General features: G+C 57.7%; 1 protein-coding gene across 3 annotated transcripts in view; it reads right to left on the reverse strand.

Moving 5' to 3' along the window:
* The window catches only part of OSBPL2 (oxysterol binding protein like 2), a 39530-nt gene extending 32739 nt beyond the window's left edge, over nucleotides 1-6791 (reverse strand). For all 3 annotated transcript variants that reach the window (XM_032387682.1, XM_032387684.1, XM_032387683.1), the window contains exon 1: nucleotides 6698-6791. The gene's annotated coding sequence lies outside the window, so the exon portion shown is untranslated. The remainder of the gene's footprint in view (nucleotides 1-6697) is intronic.
* Between the last annotated feature and the right edge of the window lie 4291 nt (nucleotides 6792-11082).

Here is an 11082-nt window from a genome sequence, read left to right on the forward strand (position 1 = left end):
TGCACACAATTGGCCACGAGTGGGGAGTAAAGAACGGAAAGACAGACACGGGAGAAGGAAATCAGAAGAGTGAAACCAAGGCTGCTTGGTGACGCTAACACACCCCAAGGAGAAGGCCGGCCCTGAGGTGGCCACAGCCCACTGGATCTCTCCACTAGGCAGCCCCTAAGGCAGGAGCGAGGGGCCCGGGGCCACACGTCCCCGTGCCTCCAGAGACCTCACCCCTCCCACAGCCGCGCCGCTGCGGGCAGACAGTGCTTCCTGGCTACACGGCCCTTGTGGTCACTCACGTTTTAGCATTTTAGTCTTTAAATGTCCGCTCTGCACACAAAACCCACCTGTCACCTGGAATCCTAAAGACCCTCGCCCTACTGATGCCCCACTATGCCACAGTTCCCAGTTTCTTTCTTCTGTAAAACACCAAAAATTAATGGAAACAAAGACTCAACCTGCACTGGCCCCAGAGCCAGAACCTCCAGTCCTGCTGGAGACGCACCCGTCTGCTCGGTCTGATGCAGTAGCCCTGAGCACCTGAAACGTGGCCGACGTGTCAGACGAAGGGAACGCTTGCTTTCATGTATCCTAATGAACTGAATGAACGCCTTCCACTTAAGCATCCATCCCGGACGCAACGCTCCAGGGCCTCACTGGGCTGAGACCATGGGTGACTTTCACGCTGACCGCCCGGGAGCCCTGGAAAGCTCTGGTGGTCCCGCCACCTGGACGCATGTGGAAAGGAGGCAGCCGGCAGAGCAGGGAGTGGTGGAAGCAAGGGGCCAGTCCCACCAGCAGCAGCCTTCCCCAAACCACAGTAAGGACATGGGGCCAAGCCTGCTGTGCACTCTAATTTCCAAGCCCTGGACTGCTCAACGTGCACTCCCTGTGCCGTGCCTACTACCCGCTAAGGAAGGGTCAGGCCCTCCTATTCCCGCAGCTGGTGGACAACCTGCTCTAGGCACACAGCCTCCTTCACAAGGGGAGCCGCACGTGGCTGTCTGCCTCCCACCCCCCGGGGCACCTCTCACACCCGGGTCTCACTGACTATGGGCAGAAGCAGAGACGGACCTTCAGACACCGCTTCCTGAGACCTGTGTGGAACATGGTTCCATCCAGGGGCACGTGAAGCTCCATGAGGGTGCCGTTTTCAGGGCACAAGGAGGGAGCTGTGTGTTCCGATGTGTGTGGCTCTCAGTCTCTGCCTTCCCAGGTCCGTGTCATCATCACAGAAATCAGCTGCCTGACACGGGACAGAATTTATAGCTTCTGCACCGAGGGGCAGATTCCAGCTCTGCTTTCCCACAGATGGGCAAGCGGCAGCCCTACCTTAAGAAGGTGCTGCATCACATCCAGACTCACATCCAGACCCGCGGGGCCAGTTTAGTGGCCATCACACAAGGACGGCTGGGTTTTGTTAGGAGTCCACGCAAGAAACAGAGTGCTTCTAGGCTTGAGGAAGGTAAACGAACTCATCATGCTACGTAAACAAACGTTCGTGTTAATCGCTGATTATTTACCATTCTCCATGCCAACAGGGTGGCCTGGAAAGGCAGGTGGAGCGTAGACCAGCCTGACCCCGGGAGCGGCAGCGTGGGAGCCGCACTTCCCACTGGGACTTGGGCCAGCCGCCCGGCTCAGCAGGTGGGAGCGGAGCGCCCCACCACCCACGACAATCTCCCTCTACTTCCTGGCCTCCACTCGACCAACCTGCTTATCGTGCAACAGCGAGCGCCAGAAACACATCACACACTTTGAGGAACAGGAGCTTAGAATCCAGCACCAAGGACGAATGCCAGCTTTCGTACACACGTTTGTTTTAATCCATCTCGTCATTCTGTGACACAGAAAAAAGGGGTTCCAACACGCAGCCCGAGAGAATGCGGGAGGACACTGGACAGGGAGCTCCGACCACGGCCTCCAGGCTGTGCTCACAGAAAACCGCCAAGCAGCCCCCAGGCCAGCGGCGCCATGCAGGGCGTTGAGAATCCAAGAATCCACCCCGGCCACACCAGGCCCATCAGAATAATGGCAGGAGGCCACACACATCCCTGGAAGCCCAGGTCCAGGAGATCTGAGGCAGGGCCTTAAACCTACACTTCTTACAAAACTCCCCAGGTTTTTCTGATGAGAAGCCAGTTTAAGAACCCCATGATGCTAATCCAGGAGCCTTCTACCCTGACAGGCATCAGCATTCCACCCAAAGCCCAGCTGCCGTAGAGAAAGAAGCCACAGCACCTCTCAGGGAGCTGGCCCCCAGCACAGGGGACCCCTCCTGCAGTCCTCTCCCTCTGGGTACTGAGTCCCTGGAACAGAGGTGCTCGGTACCTAACTCAGCAGGATCCCTCTCCCTCTCCGGGGCCTGACAGTGTGACCACACAGCCCCCGCTGCACCTGTCACCATGGTCATTCTTCACGGTGCTTCTTTTCACTCTACAGGTTTCCAGTTTGGACGTTAAATCATACAGTCACGCTGGTTTTAAGGCAGTAAAAGTCACTTTCCAGCCAAGCAGGTGGCTCAGGGTGTCAGATTGCAGCTCAACTTTTCTCACGACCAGCCTTTGATCAGCCTTCTTTTGTTCAGCAAAACACACAGCCTTCCCTGCCCCGTGGCTGCCATAGTTTTTTCTAGAATCTGGATTCAGTACAGCTCTCCTACAGACCATTCTCATGTATATCACGCTCTCTCCCCAGAACCCCTGCACCAGCCTGGAACAAGCCTTACTCCGAGCACCTTATAACCCTTCGTAAAGGTATGAACTCAGCAGTCAGTCAGGCCTGTCCACCCAGGCGGTTCCCACTGCCGACAGGCCACAGCCCTGGGGATGGCCCCAGATCCCGAGCACCCAGGGACCCGGGGTTTCCGGAATAGACCATCTTGGTGCGATGATGCCCAGAACAGCACTCCCCTCTGCGCCCCCCGGCCAGGCCCCACGGCTGTGCAGCCAGGGGCCAGTTCGGCCAGGACTAAGCCCAGAGTTTGTGTCTCAAAACAACCCTGCAGGGTCCATCTTGACAGAAAGATGAAGTGAACAGAGGCAGAGGGCAGGCCGGGATCTGCCAACAACACGCTTCCTCGTGACAGTCCTTCTCATTTTTTTTTAAGATTCTTTTTTTATTTTGGGGGCGCCTGGGTGGCTCATTCAGTTAAGCATCTGCCTTGTGCTCAGGTCATGATCCCAGGGTCCTGGGATGGAGCCCTGAATCTGGCTCCCTGCTCATCGGGGAGCCTGCTTCTCCCTCTACCCCTCCCCCCTGCTCGTGATCTCGCTCTCTCTCTCATGCTCTCTCTCTCTCAAATAAAATCTTAAAAAAAAAACTTTTTTTAAGTTATCTCTATACCCAACGTGGGGCTCGGAACTCACCACCCCAAGATCAAGAGTCGCATGCTCTAGTGACTGAGCCAGCTGGGTGCCCCAAGACAGTTGTTTGTAAGGGCTTACGTCCACTGTTTAGCTCAACACAAAGACTATAGTATTTGTGTAACCTGAAGATCCAGTTGAAAGAACGGTGATTTGAAATTCTGCCAGATAACCCGAAGTTGTTTTCTGAGTTTGGAAAGAAAAGGGAAAAACGCCATAAAGTTCACAGACACGTCTACGTGGCTCTCAGTCACACGTTTATTAAGGAGAGCTGCCGGGATGGGCTGTACCCCACACCATGCTTCTGAGTCGGGGCTTGACCCCAACCCGAGCACCACGCACTCCAACACCAAACGCTCTGAAAGAGCACAACTGACCGCAGAGACACACAGGTCAGTCACTGTAGGTGGAATCTGCGTTTAAAGAACCTACGTACTAGAACCTAAGATACTAACCCTGAGGACGGAGGTACTTTTTATTAATCAGTGATGTTCGAACACTAACTCCTTCTCAGGCCCAAGCTACGAGTCAGTGCTCCAAGCTCAGAATTGAGCCGCTCACAAGGCAGTGTGCGCTCAACACCAAGCCCAGTGTCCGCCCCCAACAGCGAAGTGCAGGGTTACGTCCCCATGCGTGCAGGGCCCTCTGCTGAGTTACGGGGATCCCCACGGGGCCAGGGGTGCTTGCATAAGTCCTGTACAACCTCACCTCAATAGTCGGAACTAGCAAGTTCACTGTAACGCATTTCAACAGGACGTAGCCCTGCCTACCAAAGATGCCCTGGGCTTCACTTCTAGCCTGCATCCGTGTGTGTCTGTGCATCACGGTCAACGTCAACGCTCTCTGGTCGGGGACTGAAGGTGTGCGGAGCACCTGCGACAATACTGGGCACTCGCCACGACACTGTCACATACATCCCTCACAGTAACCCGATTTACAGCCACAGACCCTGGAAGCATGAAAAGAGAAGTCACCCTGCCCCCCCCAGGTCAGAGTGCCACAGCCAGAACCTGCATGCCCCCGGCCAGGGCGCTTCCCGCTGCCCCCACCGCCTTCAGAATGACCCAACTCTTGAATGCAACATGCCGGCCACCTCAAGGACCGACATCACGGCTCTCCCTCACTGTGAGCCCCACCTGCCCCATGGCCGCCACAGCCAAAGTCCCAGGAAAAGACGAGGCCCTGGCTTTTCACGGAAATACTAAAGAAATCACTTGCAAGAGACAGCTGACCCCCTGTGTGAAGACAGTACAAGAATACATAACAAGTTTCAAAAACTTCCCCACCAAAAAGCAAACGTCACTTTTATAATTAGCTGAAAGTAATAAAATCTTAAAAGACTCATTTGCCTGCATTTCCCGGAGGACAGAGGGCACGGCTAAGGGACACGAGGGTGAAAGGCAAGTGGTACCCGTGAGCAGTGTCACACAGAACACCAGTCTGACCCCGACACGCGCCTGGGACACGGAACGCCCGAAGTGCATGCTTCCCAGCGGCCGCAGGGGGTGTGCTCAGAGCTGATTGCGGGCCACAACCTTGTAGTTCTGGGCGTGTGTCCATCATCAGCCTGCTCCTTCACTCGGCCTTCCACGCAGCGGACCTCAACCACCTCACTGCTGACCAAGGAGGTGGGCGGCAGGGGGAGTATTTCAGCAAAATCTGGGATAGCCAGATGGAGAATTACTTTCTTTTAGAAGAAATAAAATGGTTTTATAAACACTCATGCTCACAAAAAATGAAAATCAGGTATATATGTTGTAAGAAATACAATTTAGACAGAGTAATGCAGCACAATTAGAATAGTCCAGAAGAAAATGCAAAGAGGAGATTGTAAATAATTTTGGTTTCAAAAGGCAATATGGAGAGATACTTAAGAGTGTAAACTCTGAAGCCAGCCTACTTGGGTTCAAATCCCTGCTCCCTCATCTACTACTGTGTGACTTAGAGTAAGTCACCTAACCTCTCTGTTCCTCAGCTTCCTCATGAATCCACTAAGAATGTCAGCACTACATGAATGAAGTGGATCTAATGTGCTCACAGCAGTCCTGGGAAAACAACTTACATATTAACGCCCCTGAGTTAGGAGCTGTTATTAACACAAGGACATGTGATGCAAACAGGAAAAGCAAATTCTACCGGGGAGACTCAATCATCCTTGCACGGTCATGTTCTCAGTGACAGCACCAGGCACGCACTGCGCTGGACAAGGAGGAAGTACAGCCCATACGGTTCCTGTCCGAAGCAGGAGGAAAGGGAACTAGCCCTCTGGAGCTCCTACTATGTGCCACCGTGTCATATGCTCGTCAGCCCTGCAGGTAAATGACACATGTCCCAGAGGAAGGAACTGCAGCTAGGGGAGACAGGAAACCACCGCCCAGCAGACAACGTCAGGAAGGGCCTTCCACCTTGCTGCCCAGCAAGGAGCCACGAGGACCTGGGTCCCCCTGCAGCCCCAGGGCTGTGGCCTCCCAACATCCCCACTGGGTTGGAGGGGTCAGGCCACAGGCGGCCAGGCAGGCGGCGGGCATGGTAGAAATGCCCACTGAACCGAACTGAACGAGGCCAGGTCTCCAGATGCGCCCAGGCGGTCCTGAAAAGAGGCTAACGCTGCAGCTGCTGGCTCCAGTCGGTCGGCAGCTGGTCCTGGACTGACATTCAGGATGAAGATTCGGGACGTGAGCCCGGCTCCCCCGCAGCACCGTGCTGGCCCCAGCTTCTCCTCCAGCACAGGCGGGAGGCCCGACCCCGCGCTTGCCCGCGGCCCTGACCTGCGCGTGCACTCAACAAGTCCGGAGGCTCCCTGTGCCATCAGAGCTCACGTCTAACTTGGGTGACATCGAGCCGGGCCAGGAGCGCCCGCAGCACGACGACCGGACGGCCCGCCAGGTGCGGGGCGCCCAGCCCTCCTCCCACAGGTGGTCGCCTGAGCGGCCGGGTCCCCGCGGGGCGCTGCCCTCCGCGCGGCGCGCGTGCGACCCCCGAGCGCGCCCCCGCCCCCCCGCCCCCCAGTGGGGCCGACAGGCGCGCCTCGGCCTCCCAGCCCACCCGGCTTCCGGCGCCGCAGTTGCCCGGCGACGCGGGGCCCGCGCCGCCGCCCCCCGCCCGCCGCCAACTTTCCTCCCAAGTTTCCCCGGGGCCGCGGGCTGGCGGGCCGGCGGGGCGGACGGCGGGGGTCGGGCCGGGGTTGGGGAGCGGGAGCCGGGGCCGGGCCTGGCCGGCGGGCGGGGAACACGGGGCCCCGGTTCCCCTCCCCCCCCACCCCCCGGCCCCGCCCGGCCTCCCGCCCGCCCAACGCCCGCCCGAACCCCGCCGACGCAGGGCCGAGGTCCCGGGCCGCTCACCTGGACCGCGGTCCCTCCGGCGCCCGCCGAGCCTCGCCGCCCACCCCGCCCCCGCCCCGCAGGCCCGCGACCCGCTGACACCGAGGCGGAAGTGCGGCCGGCCGCCGAGCAGACTGACAGCCCGCGCTCGCCACTCGCAGCGCCCGGCGCCAGAGCGTCAGCCGCCGCCCGCCCAATCAGCGCCCTGCCCGAGGGTCGCGCCGGGAGGCGGGACTATGCTACTCGTTTCGCGGGAGCGGCAACCCCCCCGCGCCGCTTGGGAGTCCCGCCCAGGCGGAAGAGTGATGTCACGGACAGCCAGTCACAGCAGGGAGAGGCGGGGTTATGCAGATATTGACCCTAAAGGGGCGGGAGAGAGGGAGGAAGGGGCGTGGCTGGACGAGTTGAGTTTACAAACAGCGAGTCAGGTGCCAGGGGCGCTCCGCGGGCAGGTAGCTCTGCGCCCGCAGTTCCCAACTCCTAGGGACGGGCGGAGGCGGGAATCATCCTCCCAAAGCTGTCCCCCTCAGCTCAGGCGTCTTGCAGGGCTCCCCATCGTCCACCCTTCTTGGCCTACCATTCATCTCTCATCAAAACCCGGCACCAATTTACCCTCTGGCTACATTCCTGACAGTTCATTCCTCTCTTTAAAACCCGCTGATCTGTAGTGGCTCCGTGATGGAGCCCAGAAGCTCTGGAGTCAGACCCTGAGTTTGCATCCTTATCAGCTGTGTGGCTTTGGGCAAGTTGAATAATCTCCCTGAGCCTATGAGCACCCGGATTTTCCTTTGCAAACCATATTTCTCCCACCCTCATCCCATTTAAATCATGGGTCTGGTTTGGAGTAACAGGAACCAGGCTAGTTGCTCAGAGTCATGGCAACTGGTTCAGGGGTGAGCAAGAGACCCTGTCCTGGCCAATGAGGGTCAGCCCTGGGACTTCTGCAGGGAGTCAGAGAGCTCAGGCCAGAAGGAAGGCTGAGGCCAAATGACTCTCCCATCTACCCACAGACCTCTCCAGAAAGAACTAGGCTGGGTGAGAGAAGGATGCATGTCTGGAGCTACTAGTGGGCATCTCGCCACCATGAGGGGAGAAGCCACCAAGGAATGAAGCCAGCCCAGAGGAGCGCAAAAGCAGATATCCTGGGTCACCTGGAAGAGCTACACCTGAAGCAAAAGCTCTGCCCTAGACTTTTCAGTTATATGAGCGATTCTGTTTTCTTTGCTGCTTCAGCCTATTAGAATACAAAGGAGTACCAGGTCCCTGCAACCCTGAGAGTACCCATAGACTACCCGTGACCATGTGGTACATTGAAATGGCTCTGCTCATTGCCGCCTCTTCCACAAAGTCAGACCCACTGGAGCCTCTGCACTCCCTCCTCAGAACGTGATTCCTCATTTGTAGCAAGGAGGAGGGACTGACATGTCGCCCCCAGCGGGACTAGGGGTGCCTTGAGGGCAGGAGCAGGTCTTGGTTGCCCCCTAAAGATGAGGGCCTGAGAGAGTGGATGGGGTCTCTGGCATGGGGGGGCCCAGGCTGCATTTCTGGGCCCAGAAAGCCTGTCATCCCCCATCCTAGAGGCTGGCCCGGCTCACTGGTGGGCCCTGTCAGCGGCGCCGCTGGTGTGCTGGGACTGAAAAGGAGCTCTCCCAACCTCTGCTGTAGAGAGAAACCAGGAGGGGGCGGGGCCAGGCCTCAGAAACAAAGGCGTTGCCATGGTTACCCCTGAAGAAACCGACCCCAGCAGGCGCGGAAGGTGCGTGCAGGCCCCCAAGCCAGGACAAGGACAAGGCCTGTTGCCATGGAGATACTCCAAAGCTTCCCTTGTGGGCCTGGCCCAAGTCCAATGCAGGGTCCCAGAACCACCATCCATCACCCTGATGAGTCTCCAAGACTCTGACCTAATGCAAAGGACATGCCCGGAGGGGTTCAACCTACTGGCCAACCCCTCAGCCATGACCTCTGGGGCGAGTGCAACATCAGAGGGCTTACAGCAGAGGAGAGGCTTGAGTGGACAGAGTCTCCTGTCTGCCCACGGACCACCAGACCACTGTGGGGCGGAGCTTGACCGCCTCTGCCCTGGCCTTGGGGTCGGGTAGGGTCTGACCGCAGTTGGGCCCTGCAGCTGGGATATCAGTTTACCCCCTTTAAACAGATGCAATAAACCGAATTCCAAGGGTCAGCTGCTGGTCCTCCCTGATCCTCATGGCCAGGATTGAGTGGGGATCCCCTCTCAGTTGATGGCTGGAAGGATGGTGCATGGGACCAAATCAGGAGCAATTTTCATGATCTTCACTGGGTCAAGAGGCTGATTCCAGAGGCAAAATTCTCTAAGAATGGGATGGAAGACAGGAGCAGAAGAGGAGACAGAGGGTTTGGGGCCATGCAGTGATCATGGTGGTGATGACAGCTGGTGTTCTCCAGGGTCCAGGGGCTTACGTGTGCGCAACAGCCAATCAAGTAGGTGCTGTGTGCCAGGTCCACTGTGCGGAGGCTCAGACTGAGCCTCAGGCCCAGAAAGTGACTCACCTCAGGCCTGTGGGGAGGAAGTGGTCCAGGCACCGCGTGGTTCTGCAGACCCATGGCCCAGCATGGCCCATGAGCTTGTTGAAAAGGCTGGTACCTTCCCAGACCTCTCTGACTGGGGTCTGCACCTGAATAAGACGCCCAGGTATTCCTGGGTGGCTGGGACCTCTGGGGGGCTCATGGGTCCTGATATCAACTGACTGATCACCTTCCCCATGGCAGGAGGCTTGTCCCAGAGTCTCCTCCATCCTGAGCACTCAGGTCTGGCTTGACTCCCAGAATCCATCCATGTATGTGCTCTCAGAGCTTTGAGAAGTGCTGGGCGAGTAGGTAACTTTTGGGGTGTCTGCTCCCACTGGAACTGCTCTCAGACCAGGCCAAGCCCAAGAGCAACCCTATAGTCACGTCTGCCTGTCACTCACCACCCCAGAATTGGATCCTCCCAGTCCCAGCTCCTGCATGAGCATCAGTTGGTACCATGACCCACAAGCCCTGTGGGTGGCTGACCTGTGGGCCCAGAGCCTGGGCTCCAAAAGTCCCCAACTGTGGGCACATACGCCCCGACCTGCCCTCAGGAAGCACATTCACCTGCATTGTCCTACTTCCGTCTATCTCACCATGAGGAGGCAGAACAGAGATGATCGCTCCCCCTTCAGACGGGGAAACTGAGGCTCAGGGAGCAGAGCAACTTGCCCACTGCAGAGCAGGTCTGCAGCCAGAGCTACCCCGTTAGCCTACCGGGGCTGGTTGTTCAAGAGGGCTGGGCGCCCATCGTTGCTGGCCTGGCCTTTGCTCTGCAGGGGGCGCGGCCTGAACTCACTCCTTTCCCTGCCCCACCCCCAGGCCTTTGGAAAGGACATCTTCCAGTCCCTTCTGCGGAATGCTGGGGCATCTTTCTTCTGGATGCAGCCAGGACGGCCAGAGAGCGCTGGCCACCGAGGCCTGGCCCCGGCCCTCACGTGCCCCAAGCAGATCCTTCCCCATGCAACTTTCTCATCTCTGCAACGTGACAGCACTCGGCTTCCCCATCGTCGGAGGAGAGTATTTTTAGTTTTGAACCCACCACGTGAAGAGAGACAAGTTATCAATAGCAGCGGCAAAGGGCTTTTTCTTTTTTTTCCCCATGGCTTTGGGACCTGAGCAATCTGCACCCGTTGAATTCTGCCAAAAGAAAAAGAGATGCATTCCTCTTACCAACTTTTTACCCCGCGGCTTCCTCACCGCTGAGGCTCTGCGAGCCGACTCTTCCCTGCTCGACCCCACCTGATTCAGCAGTGCCCCCCGGCTCTGGGGGAGGAAGGCGGCCCTGAGGTCAGTCTGCCCCAGGAAGGAATGGGCAGGAGTGAGCTGACCCCCAGGGGCCAAGACAAAGGGCAAGGCAGAGGCCAGAACAAGCAGGCATGAGGGGCCTGGTGGGGCCCTGACTTCCATGCTCATTGAGTTGACATAGGCCCCATTTCTAGCTTCAGTAGCAGCCCTAGCATTTATTGAGCACTTACTGTGTACCCAGCGGCAGCCCAGCATCTATGAGTGCACCTTCCCAAACCAGGTGCCATGGAATCCCAAGGACTTTCTGTTATTAGGTGTTTCTGGGGGAAAGTGTTCCGTGGTCAAGTAGGTTTTGGGAAAGCTATGTAAATAAAGCCAACAAATGTCCCCCTCCAAGGCAGGGGGTCCCAGGGCCCTTCTCATTCTGGTGTATGTGGGAGCCTCCCAGAGACAGAAGGCCTAGCTGCAGACCCAGGATTTATTGGAACTAGGAACCTTTTTTCATGGAGTGTTTTGCACAATCCTGGAGTGGCCTCCTACCTTGCTGGGGGAACATTCGGACCAATTTGGCTGTCTGCCCTTTAGGACTAGTTGGAGCTGCATATATAGAA

Source organism: Phoca vitulina, unplaced genomic scaffold, assembly GCF_004348235.1.
Source record: "Phoca vitulina isolate PV1807 unplaced genomic scaffold, GSC_HSeal_1.0 scaffold50, whole genome shotgun sequence".
Classification (NCBI taxonomy): domain Eukaryota; kingdom Metazoa; phylum Chordata; class Mammalia; order Carnivora; family Phocidae; genus Phoca; species Phoca vitulina.